General features: G+C 30.3%; 1 protein-coding gene across 1 annotated transcript in view; it reads right to left on the bottom strand.

Moving 5' to 3' along the window:
• LOC142323234 (homeobox protein cut-like) overlaps positions 1 to 20,137 on the bottom strand; it is a 293,478-nt gene that overhangs the window by 126,144 nt on the left and 147,197 nt on the right. The window lies entirely within an intron of this gene.

Below are 20,137 nucleotides of genomic sequence, written 5' to 3'. Positions count from 1 at the left end.
AAATAAGATGTGCCATATTCTTATAAGTTCTTTTTAATTGTAGAAGTATGTACCTGTCATCCAGAACTTCTTTAACCAATATATTTATATTTAATGTTTCCGCAGCGCTAATGTATTTCTCTATTCTACAATTAACGTACAAAGTATTTCACTTATAAAATAGACGCGTTAATTTTCATTCGCGCAATATACTTTATACTTTATTATACCGGCTATAAATTGAAATAGGGACTTTCAAATATAAACTACTTCATATAGTTTACGCATCGTTTAATAAGACTTTAAGCTCAAAATGATTTTTTACGATATATGAGTGTAAGTATGTTAAAAGATATGTGGTATATAGTCTGTATACACAATAGTTATGTCAAACGTAATGGCAATGACCTGGTAGAAAATAATGCAAAGTATTTTATTTTATATATATATATATATATAATAAAAGTCTTAAGAAAGTATAATCAAACAGTAAAAATTTTTATCATGGTAAATAAATATAAGACCCTTTATCTAGCATATTATCTAGCCTTATCTTCCTCAAGCCAGCTTAAACTATAACATAATCTTACTAATTTACGTCGATTCAATTACCTGAAAGAAGATTAATATATAAGTATATATAATTATTTTATTACAATTTTATACAGAATGTCCCGCAAGGATTCTGCTAAATTTCATAGGCGTATTTCTCTCATTAAATAATAAAAAAGGTTGGTATAAACATGGTTCCGAAAACGCTTCATCACCGAGTTACGGCTGGTGAAAGATTTTTCCCTGATTTCTGCTCCTCCGCTTAAATAAAGCTTTACTGAAATTCCAGCAAGGTAAACTAAGGAACGAATTTAATGGTTTCTTATTGTTTTGATAAGATACTGAATTGTGTAATAAAACGTATGTATGTTTCATTTTAGAAATCAGAACAGATGGATCTTCTTCAAAAATGAAAATCGAATCTTTATATAAACTTTTGTCTGATAGTGAAGAACTTCTATAGATAAAGGCCTAGGATAGTGATGTCGTATTCTATCGCATTATATTACGCTTAAAAGAGATTTGAGTAAGATAAGATCAAAATTAAAAAAAAAAAAACAGATATTTAAGACAAGATATTTGATACAAATTAATCGAATCATATATTTCTAATGTAAACTTTTTTCTAGTACATCAATTTTATAAAAAACGAAATGATTTTTATTTTTCGTATCATTACATAAACGTTTTTGGTAAAAAATTTTAATATTTATGCTTATTTCAAACTAGCAGAATTTTACATATAAAAGCAAGTACTTAGAAAAAAAATCTTAATCAGTTTTTTTTTTAGTACAAGTTCAGTATTTTTAACTCGTATAAACAAATTGAAATAATAATTTTTTATACTATAATCACTTTATGGTGCTTATTTTCTTACATGAAAGTTAACCGATAAAATGATCTATTTATTGAGTAATGGTGATAAAATATTTTTTTTTTTTTTTTTTTTTTTTTTTTTTACAGAAAAGCACATAGCATCGCACAATCGAATCTAAAAATGAAATTATTAAAAATTGACCGGTTCACGTATTTACGTAACGAACCTTGGAGGCAGACGAATTCGTAGGTTCATCACATAAATACACGTGCTGAGGTGTTTTCCATTTGATCGTGTCTTTTATATTTTCTTTTTCATTTTGTTGAAAAGACAATATAATTGTACCTATTCGTTAAGGAAAAGATATTTATCGGTAACCTTCATATAAGTTTTCAGTGACGCATGTATCTTTACATCATATTTATTTTAAAAGCTACGAGGAATAACTACAGGGGCTTACTAAAGAAAAAAGTTAATATACAAATGATTTAAGGTGATACTATTGACAACATAAAGGTTTGGTTCGGTTTTAAATTTGGGATTTTTGTTCACAAAGATTCAGTGAATCATCAAACCGTGTTTTATTTTCGACTCTTAAAGGGAATGACTCGGTTAAGAGATAACGCTGTCCGGGAAAATATGAGCATTTTATCAGAAAACAGTCGCTCATCCATTGGTTTCAATTTTTTTTAAAATTACTCCCGTAGCAATAAATATCTACATTATTTTTTCTAAAATTGTCTTTTACGATTAATAATTGATTTAAACAATTTAGAAACAAATCTAACATAATTGGTTTAAATTTAAATCTATTTTGTGCCACGCTGTGTCATTTTAAGGTTTATAAAAATATAATCACGCGTAGAAATTTGGTGTATAAAATACTATCGTATCTGAAAGATTTATTTTGCAAGAATATCTTAACCGACGAATTATAAGATAGTTGACGAAATTTAATTTATTTTAGTCGATTTGGAAAACGTTTATGTTTTACGCCTTTTTATTATAAATATTTATTTTAGTAAATATCTGATTGATTTATCAATAGTTTTATATATGGTACGTTGAATGTTATTTATATCACCCTATATGTTCATGTTATGTGTCAATATTTCACAGAGCATGTAAAATCAATTAGGTTTGACAGTTCCTGTAATCGGCTAGTTGAATATAAATGCCATAATTCTTGATATTAGTGTATGTATGAAACTATATATATGTACTAAAATCAACTGTCATATAAAGACTGAGCTCCATAAATTATTTAGCTTTTATTATTTATTTTCTTTTTTTGTAGGAAATTACGATTGCATTATGTACATCAGCAGAAAATTTATGTGCCCTATTCAGTTTTGAGTAGGTGCCCATAAGCACGTATTTCTAAATATTAATAAAAATAAATGTCTTGTGATTTATTTAATTTCATAACATAATTTTTCCCATATTAAATAAAAATACAAATCTTTGCCTACAAAAGTTAAGAATTAAGACAATGAAACACTTATTTTGAAAAAAAATATATATTACCCGATATATACACACGCAAGTTATCTGAACGATTGGATATTAATTTTACATTTCTATCTCTTCCTGTATTTATTGAAGTCTCTGTAGTTTATTTTACTTTAAAAATATACGAACATAAACGTGATTTTAAACCTTTTCCTTAAAATACAACTTATGATTATGATAATTTCAAAAAAAGTAGATCTTAAAATTTTAATTATAGCTTGAACGGTGAAAATTAAAGTCGCATAAGTTATATTAACACTCCGAAAACGGTTAATAATTCAGTCTGATACTAAGGTAAGCCACATAATTACTAGGATAGCCGATTATTTCTCTGTAGTAACATTGCACCTGTATTCGGGTGGATTCTTTATTCCCGTAGAAAAAACAACTCGGGTGCGGCAGATATTTAAGTCGATTGACATTTAATCCTCAGACCTTTGTCTTACTATTTCCTTTCCAGGTAAAAATACCTCGAACTCCTGAGGATTTGTAAACGGGACGGGCAACCACGGCGTTCAGGGCTCATGTGGCGATCTTCACGATGCGGTAGTTTATTCTTGCGCTACTGTTCTGTTGTGGGAAATCGTAATTTTTTAACGCCCACCTTATTCCAGATCGCTTGTATTCTATTACGGGTTCTGCGGAATAGAACGGATTGCTGAGTTAGATCGACGTTGAAGTTATATCCTTAGACCCGGTGTATTATTGATGCGATCTAGCCATAAAGTCTACCTACGGACCGACTCGGAGTCTCTGTTTCTCATCATTGTAGCTGTATTAGTGGCCAAAATGTCTATTCGGTAAAGCCGTAATTCTACAAAAAATAAAGGTAGTCTTCACATCACCAATAACGTTAAATATTAAATGGGAATCGGTTTGGCTTCACCCCTACCTTACTTTAATGAGAATCCCTATTTGTTTTCTTTTTTTGATTTCAAACCAAATTAATGTTATACAAATAGACATTGGAGTAACGTTATTTAAACGTCAAGTGCTATAGTAGATTAAGCTTACATGTGTGTATGGTATTTATTACATTTAGAATGTAAAAGTATGAATGTGAAAAGGTATTAGATATTCAATCGCACTTAAAGATTTGTTTGTCACAATACGACTGCCTTGGTTGATTTATTTATGTTCTGCGCTTATGTCCGAAAGCAAAGAAAAAAGGAAAAAAACAAACACAAACAAAAAATATGAAGAAAGGTTTTTACGCGCACATTTCGCAAAAAAGGAATATTTGGCTGATTATATTAAATCTGAATCATTTTCTTATCGTTTCATTTTCGGTAAACTATAATATCTTTAGCCGTTTAAAACTTAATAAAATAATGAAAAAACGAATCACAAAAGCGAAAGAAAAACAAGTCCTTCTGGGGTAGAGCACTACTTTTTAAGTTAAAATAAAAGTGAAGAAATCGATTTCGTTTACATTAAACAAAAAAATAAAAAAGTTTTTATTTGATTGTGTACTTTAAATACAGATTAATTTATTTATCGTACGATCGTAGTGTTCAGGTCTGAAAATACTACCCGCAAAATTCAACTCAAGCTGGTCATTCTTTTGATTTCAAGAGTTAAGAATAGTTTTTAAAATATAATTTACTGTTCAGAATTCGACATAAACTTGATAAAACTAAAGGTATTATTTGTTATTGCCGAATCCATTTTTTTGAATATTTACAATTCAATTTCCTATACTTCGAGCGATGCCTTTTTTCCGAGGGAAGTTACAGGATTCATAAGATTTTAAAATTAGATCAGAGTAGTAGTAGATGATCTAGAAACCCATTAAACCGGACAAGTAACCGAAAACTAAAAAAATCGTTCTTATAACTATTGACAAGACAGGGAAAAAAATCATAACATGAATAATGTCTATTATTTTAATGCTTAATGTAATTATTAAAAGTGAGCAGGCGCGAGCAAATATTTTTTCTATACTTATTATTATTTGCTAGTTTTGCAATATAAAACTTAATTCTTTGTAATAGAGTAAGTAACAAGTGTGCGTAAGAAATTTGTTTTATATATATTGTTTCTTTAACATTGAATTCACAGCTAAATTGTACTATAGAAATAAAAGGAAGTGGATGAAGCGACGTAGCTGTTGAACGAAAAAGAGGGAAGACTGTGGAGTTATGAAGTGTGGGAGAAGAAGATAGAACGAAAGGAGGAGGGTCGTAGTAGTTAATATAAGAGAAATACGTTGAGAGAGGGCCAATGAGTGCGGATCTAAGTAGAAAGAGACAGAATGAAAAACAGAGCGAGCAAGACGTAAAGGAGAGAGATATTCGCGTGTTGCCTTTATTACCCATAAGTCTAACCGGAAGTTGCGTGCCAGGTAAGTTGAATAGCCAAAGCTGAGGGCAATTTATGCTTCAACCACTTCTTGTATTTACATAATATAGCCTACACTCCGTGACCGATACAACAAAATACAAACTTAAATTATTTCTTTAAAAAATATTATTGTTATTATTTAATTCAAAAGCTCATTACGTAACGTCAACCGATGTCGAAACACGGTGTATCGTTTTCGATGAATATATTATTACATCGACGTCATAATGATGTTTTAAAACGATTAGAATACCTCGCGATAGTCGAACGAGAGAAGTTCGTTCGACCAGTGAATGTACTGTTACATTCCCTACTGTTATCGTGACCAACAAAAGCGAGAAATCAAAGAAATGATAATAGCAGGGTATTGATTCTGCACCGAGTTGATGGCGTAAAAATATAAACCTATTTCTGCTGCCTCACCGCACCCGACTGACAGACCACCTTTCTACCCTTCTTTTCACCTTTCTCATACTACTATTTCTCATTGATAGCCGTGTTCTGACCGGACTAACAGTGTGAGATAAAAAAACTCGGCATAGAAATTTGCATATAAACTGACATGTACTTTTGACGTCACGGCATGTCAGCAACATTGAGTGAAACTACATGTTAACATATCGATCATAAATATTTAATTCTTACGTATACAATACACATGAATTCAGGATAATAATTATATGTATATATATATATATATATATATATATATATATATATATATATATATATGTATATAATATATATATAACCTATGTGTAAATAGCCTAAATTATCTTTATGCTAATTTTAATATTTTACATCATAGAACAGGCGATATATTATATATGTATTTTTGACAAAAATAAATGGCTTACGTGCATGCATGCATGCACGTATGTATGTATGAGAGTGTATGTGTGCGCAAATAGAAGGAGTAAAGAGTGATTGAGGAAAAAAGAGTTAGCCTGTTCAATCACTACCACTATCACTATTAAAAGAGATAAAAAAGAAAAATGATCGGCCTGTTCTGATCATTAATTTTAAGATATTTTATTTATATTTCTTTCAGTTGTAAATTCAACGAATAAAGTATTAAAATACACCGAGTATTTTTAATGTCGTTAGTTATTTTCCAATTAATAGACTTTTAAAAAAGTAGTAATTTACACGCTAAAATTAGTGCATTATATTTACAAAACAAAATGAAGAATTATAACTGAGGAAAAATTCTAGGTTTCAGTTGGTCCTTAGTAAACTATTCTAACACAGCTTTGAAAAAAGGAAATGAAAAGTTTATTTCAAAATAAAAAAAAATATGACTTGACACGAACATTATATTATACGCATAGTACCAGACAAAAATAGTATAATTGGCAATCTGTGTTCACCGTTTTGTTTTTACCGAAATTACTTAGAATTCATTTAAACACCAAAATAATTTAGTTTTTTTTTTATAGAGCTATATAGTAATTATGTTTTTAGGGAATAACAAATATATAAATAAAAATCTGGGTAAATCGAAAACGATTGTAACAATTCGCATTAAAAACCTTTTTTCAAAAGATTAATTCTAACACTATATATATATATATATATATATATATATATATATATATATAAACAGTTTTTTTCTAATTATATATATATATATATATATTTATATGATTAGAAAAAAACGCAGTTTTTAGATCCTCATACATCGTTTACAGACGCAGTATTATAAGAAAACTGGTGTTCGTGTACAACTTTTTGTTTTCTGCAGAAATATTTATAATCAGTAACATTGAGATAATCAAAACTAATAATTTGAAGTTGTTTTGCTACGATCAGCCTACTCGCATCGGTTCGGCCTGTAATAACTTCAAACCCTCCAGAATTAGAAATGTACTTTTTCCTGGTTAAAGCGCAGACGATTTTTTTAACGTAAATTTCATTTTTATTTTGGAAAAGTTAAAATCTATATCTATTTTTAATTAATTTTTTAAATAAACAGTTCCCGAATAAGTTTATGATTATTGGAGTTTTACAGTATGTTAAAATGAAAATCTGCTATTTTTCGCTACCCTCGCTTAAAAATCTCATAACAAGTTCTTTTTACATTTGTTTGGAACGACTGTAATAAATCTATCAAATTTATATTTTGTGGGTTTACGGTTTTTTTTTTTGCGATGAGGGTAGAGTTAATAGGTTAGACGAATCAGCAATTACGTATTCAGAGTAAATCTACAAAATCAATCGTAACTCAATATTCAAGTCCGCGTCAAACTTAAAGAAAAGTTAAGGCAATCTTATAAGAGGTTCAAGATAAATTACACTGATGTAATTTAAAAACTGGAATTTAGAATTAAAAATATATAAGAATAAGATATTAATGATTTTTTTTTGTATATTCTAAACAAATAATTTATTTCACATATATATATATATATAGACCCACAAACAATTTCTTTTACTATTAACGATCATTATATATATATTTATATAACTTTATAATAGAAATCTATCATGATTCTATAGTTCAATTCAACTCTAATTCAATGAAGACAAAGCAAAAAACCTTACAGGCCTATGAAGCATGACTTCCCCATTGAAGATACAATGTTCATGGTCATTCTTCCATGCTATTAGTCTGCAATTCTTATAAATTTATTTTCCTATAGGTAATTCTTAAGCAATAAAAACTTAACCGTATATTTTTAAATAAAAATAAGACTACTCTTAAATGTTATTCGTAGCCCATAAAGGTTATGTATTTTTTTTTTTTAATATTTGTATAATTTTATAGTTATTTACTATGATAATAAAAAAGCTGTATTGAATGATATTATTTTATTTTTTTATTTTTTGAGCGGCATCGCTTTTTACGAACTCTAGGAACAAAACGTTGACTGTATACATTTGGTCGTTCACAAGATTTCGTTTTCGTGTTATTTTTTCATACCCGTTCGTTTTATCGGGTTTACTAATTCTTGAGGTATTTTCCGATATCTCGGAATCATTGGAGGAATCAAGGGACGGGGTAAACCGTCTCGTTCTAGAGCCAAAGTTTTATTTAATTATCGTACTATTCATAACGTATAATAAGTAAATAACTGACATATTTTGAATAAATTAATATCAAATTTGTTATCACATTTAATAAAATATGTATTATGTAAAGGAAATAAGTTTTTTTCAAATTTTGTATCACTTGAAGTAGGCTTAAGTTTATTGCTGATTTACCTTGACCCATTTCTTCGCTATCTTATTTGTATTTATTATATTTAAAAAAGAATATATAATAACTTTACAATTTACGTTTTTAATTATTTTATTCAATTTATAATATTGTAATGAAATCGGCTGAGAAAATATATGCTGTAATCATTGAAACATTTTATTATAATTTCAATGAATACGGTGTCTGAAAGAAAAAAGTACATAATGAAATATAAGTAATTAGGAAGTACTAGACGAACGATGTTTTAGATTTTTATTTGTCGATTAATTTTCTAGATATAATGGATCGTTTAGATATATCTGTGCGTCTACATAAATTCAGATTTAAATCGTAAAACGGATCGAGCAAACAATCTTTCATAAATGCCATCAAAATTGATGCGACTAAAATCAGTAAAGTTGCACGGTTTCCTGAAGGTAATGAAACGATCGATGAAGAACTTCTTTTCGACACAGGAGATCTATTACAACAGATTGTTAAATTTTGAGTACGATCAAGAAGACGTGTGTATATATATATATATATAAACAATATTTCATTACTTTTTAAGGACAGGATTACAGTAAGTTTTAGTAAATTTTTTCGGTATTTTCTTTTAGATTTATCTTTTATTTCCTATGTACCGATCTCATTAGCTTTGTAATTATTCCCGTTGAAAACACGACTACTATAAGCATTACAGTTTAACCTGAATACTTTTCATTATCTGTACCAAAACAAGCGGTACAAATAAACAACTAATTAATTTAGTCGATTAAAAAATAACTAAAATATTGTGAACGTAAATTGCTTTATATCCGTATTAAAATAACTAATTTAAATGTTTTTAAAATATTCTACGAATGTTTTCTGCCTTTCTTTACTGTAAAAATTACTCCTAATACATATTCTTCTGAAATTTGGCGATATAATTACGCGTATGAAATAAGAGTTATTATCAGTTTTTAAAAAATTCTATAGATTTTTAAAAACTGCCTAACATTGTACATAAAATTAAACTAATATTAATATATCGATGGGTTTTTAAATAGTATTAATTTTTAAACACACCCTGAGATTTCTGCATTCACATTTAATGTACGCAGATAATATTCAATTAAATAATTTCAGTCACTTCTAAATTTTTACTTGAGTTCGTACGGATTTTATTTATTTAATATCTTCACACAGGCCAATTTGATTCGATGTTTCTTAACATTCTTATTTGTTTATCTATTAATATGGATTTATAAAGCACTTCTTCTTTTCTCACTGGTTTGCTTGAAATATTACAAGCAATTATCCATCCCTCATGTTTTAATATATGCTTATATATATATATATAATTTGTTTATTTAAGTTTACCTAACTTTAACTTTTACTTTTGCTTTTACATCTAGCCTTAACTATTGTTTTGCAGCATTTTATTAAACAAATAAATAAAGACAAAAATCTATTAATTTTTTCAAACATCGCTTATGCCAAATTGAATCTATCACGTCAAAATACCACACTGTTTTTTCTGAGGTTTACGTAACCATCAGATGGTATATTAATGTCACTGTTTAGACTAATTTAAAGTAAATAAATATATAGGTTAACTGATTACCTATTGTTTCATTGGAATGGATTATTATTATTTTTGTTTGTAATAAAGAGAAAGAAAACTGAGGGATATATGGATCTAAAGAAACACAGTCTACTTATGTTACATACAGAATCGTTGTAATAACAAGAAAATTGCGACCGGTGGCTAAATTTAATTCTTGGCATTAAAGCGAATAGTTTCTCTTGATGATGAAAATATAAAAGACACCGGCGAAACGACCTTTCGCCCATCATTTACACAAAATAAAATAATAATATTACTCCTCTTCCGCACTCCACCATCTCCTCCTCCGCCCCCCTCTCCATTCTCTATCTTAACTGGCGACCTAACTAGATGATTCAAAAATAGAAGATGAGGGACCGACCTATTGGAAATAAAACATAGTCGTCTGTTGGATCGAACAAAGGGCGTTCTGGCCTCAACGGAACAAAACTAAACTCCTACCAAACCTTCGACGCAGGCTTTACCGTCAGTAGGTCCAACGATGCGATCCAGTCACACCGTAATCCAGAAATATCGCAAATCATCGCGTGGCGCGCTGCACCGCTGTAGTCTACATGTATATAATATAATATTGGTAAACTTACAGTAAGCTACAATTCTGTTGATATATCTCTCTGTCTTATTTTCTCTCTCTATTGCACGCGCGCGCGCGCGCGCGCACACACACACACACACACATATTTGACCACGACGAACGATTCAACATGTTTTATTTATTTATTTAATATACATGTCATCAAATAACCTTGGTAGTTATTAGTGACTCGAAATGACAGTAGATGCTGTTATAAAAGAAAAAATAATCATAGAGAAGTCTATGAAAACCTGCAAAATGTTTGTGCAATGACTTAAAGCTACTAGAAAACATTTCAATGATGTCCTTTCTCACATTTTATTTACAACTCTTAGAACTATTTTATCTATTTTTTTATTTCTTATATATTTTTTAGTTTTTACATTCCCCTGTATAAGTCAGATTACACATTTTCCATATATATATCAACACCCATTTCACTCATTACTGCGACTAAACTTCTTTACCTATAAACTAAAAAATCTTTTAAAATTTCTTGTTTTTTCAAGCTTAAAATATTCATAAATATCATAATATATTTATTAACACAATTATTAGTGGTAATATAATTTTATTTTGATATCATAACACTAAAATATATCATAATATAGAATGTAAGAAACAAAGAATTATAAATTATATTAAAAAAATAAGAAAAATTACAAGATGAAAATAATATGTATTGAAAATATACAAAGTAGATTATGTTCGTAATGCATTTAAATAATACAATAATAATAATAAAATATTAATATAATGCGCGTGAAAAATTATATTAGAGGTAATAAACAACTAGAAATAGAATTGCAATTGTACTAAAAAAAAATAAAAAAAAATTACTTTAGTTCAATATAATTATTAACGTTTTCGACTTTTGACCGTAATGAAAAAAATTAAAATAAAAACTGTTAAAAAATCAATTAATTACGGGATTAAATAATTATCTTTATATATTCTATTATTAGGTGATAACATAAATTACTAGAACTCAAGAATTCTTTTATTTAAATTCTAAAGATTATTAGAGGCAGACGAAGTAAAATAGTCATCAGAAGGAGACTGTTACAAATAAGAAGAGATTTCGCTCAGAAATTATGTATGCCGTTATTAAATACAGATTTATGAATTAAAAAGAGGCTCATTAAACTATTTGTCTGGCGTATAGCATTCTAGGCAGCGGTATGCGTTCGGAGGTCAGAAAAGAAGAGTTGAGTTTCTGAAATTTAGTGTTATAACCAAGTATTGAAAATTACGCAGATCGGAAAAACACTTAAGGAAGAGATTTATAAGATAAATTATTGAAGGGAACAAAAAAATGTGGTAGTCTCGTAAAAAGATATTAGTCAGACGGCCATTTATTAGGATCTAGAAGGTTCGGTTTATTTGATAATAAAGGGCCTTATATAGAATAAAAACTGCATCGGAAGCCAATAATTAGAATAAATAAAGTTTTTAATTTAGGATATAGGGTTGAAAGAATAAAGATTATTATCACACGTAAAAGAAAAAATAAAGAATATCATCGAGCTAGTCAAACGGCGGCCGATACGGTAAAAGAAATGAATTATATTTTTTTATCCTGTATTTCTGAAACCATTAAAATGTGAAAATAAATCGCAAGCACGAGTTGTAGTTCGATATAGGATAGAGCACATATAAATAAAACGGGTAGAAAGAACGTACTTAAAATACGACAGAACGTTTACTTTGTGGACGTTTGTAAAATATTCATCAGAGCTTTTATAATGTTTGAAACTATATTATTTTCCACTTAAGCAAATTTATTCTGTTAATAAGAAATTACTTTTAACCGATACATGTAGCAGAAAATTAAAGTTTACCCGTGTTTATATACTTATAATTAATTTATTAAAATATAAATCGTGAAAAGGTAAGCGGAAATAAGCTTTCTTCCGATAGATTTTGAGGAAAATTAACTTTACAGAATTAGAAAACACTAGAAAAAAATGCTCGTTTCTATCTAAAGCACTAAATTCACAATATTATAACTAATAGTATTTTGATACTTTACTGTTCAAAATAAAAAAATTCCAGAATAATAATCCGAGAAGAAAAAAAAGCGATCTTTTTTTTTAAATTTCTTTCAGTAAATCCTCTAATATAGAGTAAGAAGAACAAATAGTACGGATCGATTATTGTGAGGGAACGGTGTAAAAGAAGTGTTCTATACAACAAAAAGAAAATAAGAAAATTTATAAGAACATTACAAACATGCATATAAAGGATGGATTATCGAATAGATATCAAAAATAGGTTAGCATATGGAAAGAGAATTTGTAAATGAAACAAATCTGCTAGTACGAAACATCGATTAACGAATTAAAAAGAAATTTTTAATAATATTTATTGAGAATATAGTAAAAATCTGAGAATAGGATCGTCTAACCGTAGTCTTAGAAGAAGTCTTTTGAAATACGATGTTGAATAAGAACGTTGCAAATTACAGACTAGGTGGGATAAAGTCGGAAATAAAGAGGTTTAAAGACGAAAAAACCGAAAGTTTTTTCCAGAAGAAACCTAGATCGGCGAATCGTATTTTGGGTATCGATAGTTAGTACTGAACGTAAGCGTATAACGTAAAAACTGAAGAGACAAAACATTTTTAATATATAAAATGAATAATATAATTTAGAAAATTTAAACAATTAAAAGTTTAGTCTGGAAAAAATGTATAGAATACTACACCATACTAGTCGGTCGATGTAAATACTGTTTTATTGATACGGTATACATACAAAAGTCGGCCGCCACTTTCATCGTTAATCTTGTGGAACGTTGAAACTTATTACGAACAACGTGTGAAACCTATGCCGTTTAAACGAATATAAAATCGTTCCACTCATTCTTGTTTACGGTACCAATGTTAATATAATAAACTAACGTAGAGGAAACGATCCGATTTAACGACCGTATAGGTACCCGATAATAGAACCGACCAACTCGATACCAAAAATAATAAGTATGCGAAAATGTACCGGTTCCTATCGCTGCAAGTACGTTTCTGTAGCCGAGCCGAGCTCATCAACGTTTAGCCGACTCAGCAAGAGTTTATTAGAAAAATAAAATCGCTTGTACTAATGTAGAAAAAGAAATAAAAATATTTCTTTTAAAGAAAGTTTGACCGTAACCAGATGTATAATTAAATCACTGATATATAAAAACTGAATATATATATAAAGTTTATAGCAATATTTTTCTATATCCTACAGTTTATTGATAGTTTATTTTTTCACGCTTCTATTGTTTCCAGCTCATTTTAACTCTCTCTTTGTTATCAATCCTTTTTTCTTTCTTCAACAGGACATTTATTTAACACGAAAAGAAAAGCTTTCCTTCATAACGATAATGTTTTCTATTATATATATATATATATATATATATATATATATATATATACATATAATATAAAATTGGATCGAAATATTTAAATAGCTTATTAAAAGCTATAATAAACTACAAACGTTTGCGATAATTAATTTCATGTATTAAAAAAAAATTTAAATCATTATTAAGAAGAAAAAGAAAAACGAAAAAGTTTTATTTATACTGGAATATAAAGACGGCCTATCCGTGGTTGCACCTGCGGTACAACATTATTTTCAAAAGCAAGTGATAAATAAGTGTAATGGAGAGGCCACTTAATGCTTTTCGTTGGTTCCCCCACTACAAACGACACACGAATTTTACATAGTACAACGAAACACACACACACACACACACAAAATATCTCTATTTCTCTTATAATCCTACGTATGAAAAAAATGATTTTAGTATTTCTACCGAATATTTCCATTTTGTAACAGAATTATACCCCTACTACGGAATTAGGTATTTCTTATACGTTTTCCATGAGTAGCAGTACCACATAGAATATTTTTTTTTATCTGTTAGAGTTAAAGGTGGGTTAACGGCTCTGACGTCAAAAACTGAAGATGTTATACCATAATTTAACTATCACATTATTCCCTTCTTTAATAATAATAATAATAATAATAATAATAATAATAATAATAATAATAATAATAATAATAATAATAATAATAATAATAATAATAATAATAATAATAATAAATCCCCCGTGTGGTACCGGGACCATCTGGAGAATAGTGCCACGGGATCTCCCCCTGTCATAAGAGACGACTAATCGGAGTAGCAGTCTGCTATCGCTCCCCCTGATAGTCCCATCTTTTCCTCCCAGCTTTCTCCCTTTCCAACGAGAGCCAGTGGGTGGATTGAGTAACTCGTAGGCTCCCGTTCCCAATTCCTGAAGTCATCCTGCTCAACCCCCTCCTCATCCCTCTTTGAAACCTGGCCGTAGGTATAAAAGACCTCCCCATTTTATGATGAGTCTCTGAAGAAGTATAATTTGAGGAAACGGCCGCTGCCTGAGGATCGTCAGGGCGTACCTGGAGCTGGTGCTGGGTGCGACAGCATGCGAATCACCAGTGTAGGAGTTTGGGAACGACCAGCAACTCCTACGGCAGAACCACAATGTGCTACTGGATCGCAAATCTTGGAACAACAAAGCGCTGAAGTACCATTATCTCCTGTTAGTATGCCTCGATCGTTGAATGTCAGAATCCCTAACAAAACTTCTGCACGAGCCCGTTTTAAATGAAGTCATAAGGATAACTGTGATGTACTGAAGCATATCAAATAGTAACACAGTGTGGGAAAGACAAAATTAACTATCGTGTAAAGATGTACCGTGAACTCAAAAATCTTCGACCGGATTTGAGCAAATTTACTGAACAAAACATATGAGATCGATTTAGGTATATTCTTAGCAAGCCCCTTATCACATTTAATGAACAAAACACGATTAAAAATGAAATCTTTATTAAGTATTTCAATAGTTTAGTTACCTCTACTGATCCTGATGTTTAAATGCAGACACCGATCAGCATTATTTAGTTTTTGCAGCAGAGTGCAGTTTATCTAGCAAAGAGCCCAACACAGATGAGGAGACCTCGAAAATCAATGAAGAATCGGAGAGGAATGTCTCTCTGTATGCCGGAACGAATCCAAACAACAGAAATTCTCTACCAAAATTATACCCAAATAAGAGTACTTTCAATTCTTGAGTACGGTTAACAAAATTCTCAGCAGAAGAACCATATCCACTTTGAAATCCTTACAGTTACACGCGTTATTTTCTGCAAAAACAGTATTAAGTGTCCAGAACATCAATCGTGAACCAAGGGTGGCTTCAGGTCTACTAAGAGTATTACAGTACCAAAATGGAATAGAAGAATTGAGAATAAAATAAAGAGATTCAGAAGTGATATCGCAAATCTGTTAGTGTGGAAGGAAAGACGCGACCGATGTAAACAATAATTAAGGGATAGAGTCAAACACATTCTCAAATTAAAAAAAATCAGTCAAGATGACCCAGAATTCGAAACAAAAATGGACCTGCATATTGACACTCTCAACCAAAAGATTGCAGCTCTGGGAAAAGACTACGACTATATAACATGTCGAACAAGAGAAAATCTGAAAACAGAAAATTTGACCTCAACCAGAGACAGTTTTATAACAGTTTCAATGAAGCATATTGCACTGGCGGTCTACCAACCGTGGATACTACCGTAGAATATTGGAGCCGACTGTGAACCGGTGCTGTGAGCCATAATTCTCAGGCATAATGGATACAGAATGAGGCAAGGAGATGTATATCAGTCATGGACACACCCGTAATATCCTCCGATGATATCAAACAAGCTGTAAAAAAGTTACAAAACTGGAAAACAGCAGGACCTGACGGTATTCAGAATTTTTGGTGGAAGTACTTGGTGGCTCTCCACGCCCCTTTGGTGACGATTTTAAATGATTTGCTCCGCAATTCTTCTGAAGCACCCACTTTCATCTCCCAGGCAGTTACATACCTGAAACCAAAATCTAAGGAAACCCAGAATTCAAAAAACTACAGGCCAATCACATGTTTGAACACAGTGTTAAAAATTATTTCCTCAATATTGGCTCGTAAGATCACTACTTATGTAACATCTGAAATAATTTTCGCTGAGGAACAAAAGGGTTACCGGAAGAACGCTAAAGGTTGCAAGGAGCAGTTGATCATAGATGCGATAATTGGGGGGGCAGGCAAAGAGAAGAGTTCAAGTCCTAGTAAAGCCAGTTATTTTTACACGGATTTGAGTACTAGATCGTGGATACCGGTGTTCTTTGGTGGTTGGGTTTCAATTAACCACACACCTCAGGAACGGTCGAACTGAGAATGTACAAGACTACACTTCATTTACACTCATACATATCATCCTCATTCATCCTCTGAAGTATTATCTAAACGGTAGTTACCGGAGGCTAAACAGGAAAAAGGCAAAGAGAAGAACAAAAATCTGTCAGTTGCACGGATAGATTATCAGAACGCCTATGAGTCGGTACCTAATTGTTGAGGTACATTGTTGGGTTACATATTTTAAAAATATACGGTATTCATCAAAATATTATTGATCTCCTTAAGAAGTTAATGAGTTCATGGTGTATAGAATTAGTGCTTCCTGGAGGAGGAAATAAGTCAAAACCGATCCCAATTCAACGCGGTATTTTTCAGGGCGATACTTTGAGCCTCCTGTCGTTCTGCATATCTGTGAACCCTCGCTCAAGTATATTCCACCAGTCAAGACGCGGTTTCAAAATGACTGACAAAGAGAAAAGTGTGTACACTATTAACCATCTAATGCACATGGACGATCTCAAATTGTATGCTAGCAATGCTATAGAGCTTACATGTTTGCTGAATATTACAGCCATATTCAGCAATGATATCCAGATGCACTTTGGTGTCGGAAAATGCGCCACTCTAAAGGTTAGAAAGGGAGAAATTGAGGATGTTCCAAAAACCTACAGTTTGCCGGGAAATGGAGAAATACGGCCACTAGACGCAGAGGACACTTACAGATATCTTGGTTTCAAACAGACCCTCATCGTAAACAATAAATCAAGCAAACAGCAGTTAGAGAAATAATTCAGAGAAAGACTCCGCAAAATTCTGGAGACAGAACTCAATGCAAAAAAAAAAATCAAAGCCATTAACTCTTGGTGTGTGCCAGTTCTCATATACTCATTTGGAGTTGTTCATTTATCAAAGTACAGGATGCACCGACCTAAATCCGCAGTAGAACGTTTGTATATCTCTCGTAAAGAAAGTGGTAGAAGCCTCCTCGACCTGAAGTCGCTTTGTAACAGACAGATTGCATCAATGAAGAGATATTTTCTCTCCCGATCTGAAACATCGTCATTGCACAAAACAATAGTTATATCTGACAAGGGCTACTCCCCTCTAAGACTGAATGATGAAAATTTCTACCCCAATATATTACAACCAGTGATAGGATCCATCTACGCGTCGAGTAAAGGATGAGTCTCTATTTGGAGAAACTGAAGGGTTTATCCATGCCACCCAGGACCAGGTCGTTGCGACAAACAATTACAAAAAGTTAATAGAAAATCAAGACATCAGTGATTAGTGCAGAGTATGCCATCAATCATCTGATAACTGGATGCTCAAACTTGGCTAACACGGAATATCTGCATCGCCACAACCATACAGTAAATATCGTTCATCAGGCATCGGCATTAAAATTAGGACTTGTAGATGACAGGAAGTATTGTCCTTTTTATGAATATAAGGCCAAACCTACATTGGAAAATGAGCATTGTAGACTGTATTATGATCTCCCCATACATACTGACAAATTTGTTGCTGCTAATAGGCCAGAAACGGTTCTACACATCAGAGAAAAAACTACTCTTCTCATTGATGTCACTCACCCGTCAGTTCAGAATATTAATAAGGCTGTAACAGATAAAATAACCAAATACAAACCTCTGGCAATAGAATATAAAGAAATTTACAGACTGAACTCATTAGAAGTTATTCCCATTGTGATAAAAGCAAACGGATTAATTAACAAAAATTTAAAGAAGTACATAGAAAAGGTTGGCCTGGATCCTAAAGTCATAATTCGAAAAGCCCAAAAATCGGTGGAGACGTGCAGGATTGTACGTACTGTGTTAAATACACCACAGCATTGAATGAGGTATGCCCCAATGGCCCCTCATACTGAAATTCCGGATGTGAATTTCCGAGACAAAAAAATAATAAAAATAATTATAATATTAATAATAAATTATAACATAAAATTATTTCTATTCCTTTAAAATGGATTAAAAATAGTTTTCTAAAAATAAAAATTCTTATATACTATATATATATAACCACTTCAGAAATCATCGTATGTTTGGTATTCCATACCTAACTAACGATTCGTAAATAAAATATTGCTTTTGCATAAGCAAAAAAAAATAAAAATAAATGCTTCAGTGTTTGCCTGGAAGAATCAAGAGAAACCGTAGAAAGATCTTGGTGTTATCAAAGATATTGATACTCTTATCAATATAATAGACCGTAAATTTAAAAAAATAAATGGTTATAGTTCATATTAATGCACAATAATAATAATTTTTTGAAACAATAGTGACGTAATTACGCGAAGATAAATCAATAAAATCGGTCATAATAAACTAACATTTAAAACAAATTTAATTGCTAAATATTTGTGTTTGTATTTATGTACACATTAAACGAGAATGGAAAAGAAAATCCTGTTTATCTTATTACAGCTATTATTTAAAAAATTCATCGATGGGAAATTTTTTTTAAGTTTATTTTTAAAATTAATTTTATACAAATAATCTGAAGATTCTTTATATAGTAAACTAATTTATTAAAAATATAAAATGAAACATTACAAGATTTTTTATCGTATGGGAATATACACTAATAACGATCGATTTTATCGAAATATCCATAACATATAGGAATATTAAAATGAGAGTTACAATAAAATTATTTTATTGTGCTTTTTTAAGAGCATTAAATAAAACAAATAAAGAGTCCCTCTTAACGGTTATTAAAATACAAATAGCAAACGGAAACTCTTAAGAATCATTTGAAACAATTATAAAAATCTGAACTGATTGTGTATTTTTAAACAAGCATCGTTAATAAAGCATTTAGATAAAAATCTACTTTCTTCGAATAAACAAATTCACATATTAAAATTAATTCGGATCAGTCAGTGAAGTTTTGTCGAGTATATCCAATAATTTAAATAAATTAAAAAATGAGTAATTCAGAACCGCAAGACTTTTTTTAAGTATTCTCATATCGAACAATAATCTGTTTAGTTTTCAGTATTGTGTACTAATTAATATTACGTATTAATTATTATATAAGGCCCGTTTAAAAAAAAAAAAAAAACATTGATTTTTCATTAATGCAATTTATTCAGTTAATTGTTGGATAAGAATTAGCCTAAATTAAAGATCTTAAAAGTATTTTAAATTAGTCTTTATAAGATTTATAAAATATGTCTACAAACTAATGGACGGAATGAATCTAAACTTGTCTCGTGTAATATTACAAAAAATTAAAATTATATATATAAGCATGTAAACGGATTATGGTTAATGTTATTTAAAGAATTTCTTAAGGATGATTAATAATTCATTTTACACGTA

This window comes from Lycorma delicatula, chromosome 4 (assembly GCF_047948215.1).
Source record: "Lycorma delicatula isolate Av1 chromosome 4, ASM4794821v1, whole genome shotgun sequence".
NCBI lineage: Eukaryota > Metazoa > Arthropoda > Insecta > Hemiptera > Fulgoridae > Lycorma > Lycorma delicatula.
Note: the sequence above shows the minus strand (reverse complement) of the source record. Positions and strands in the feature narration are given on the sequence as shown.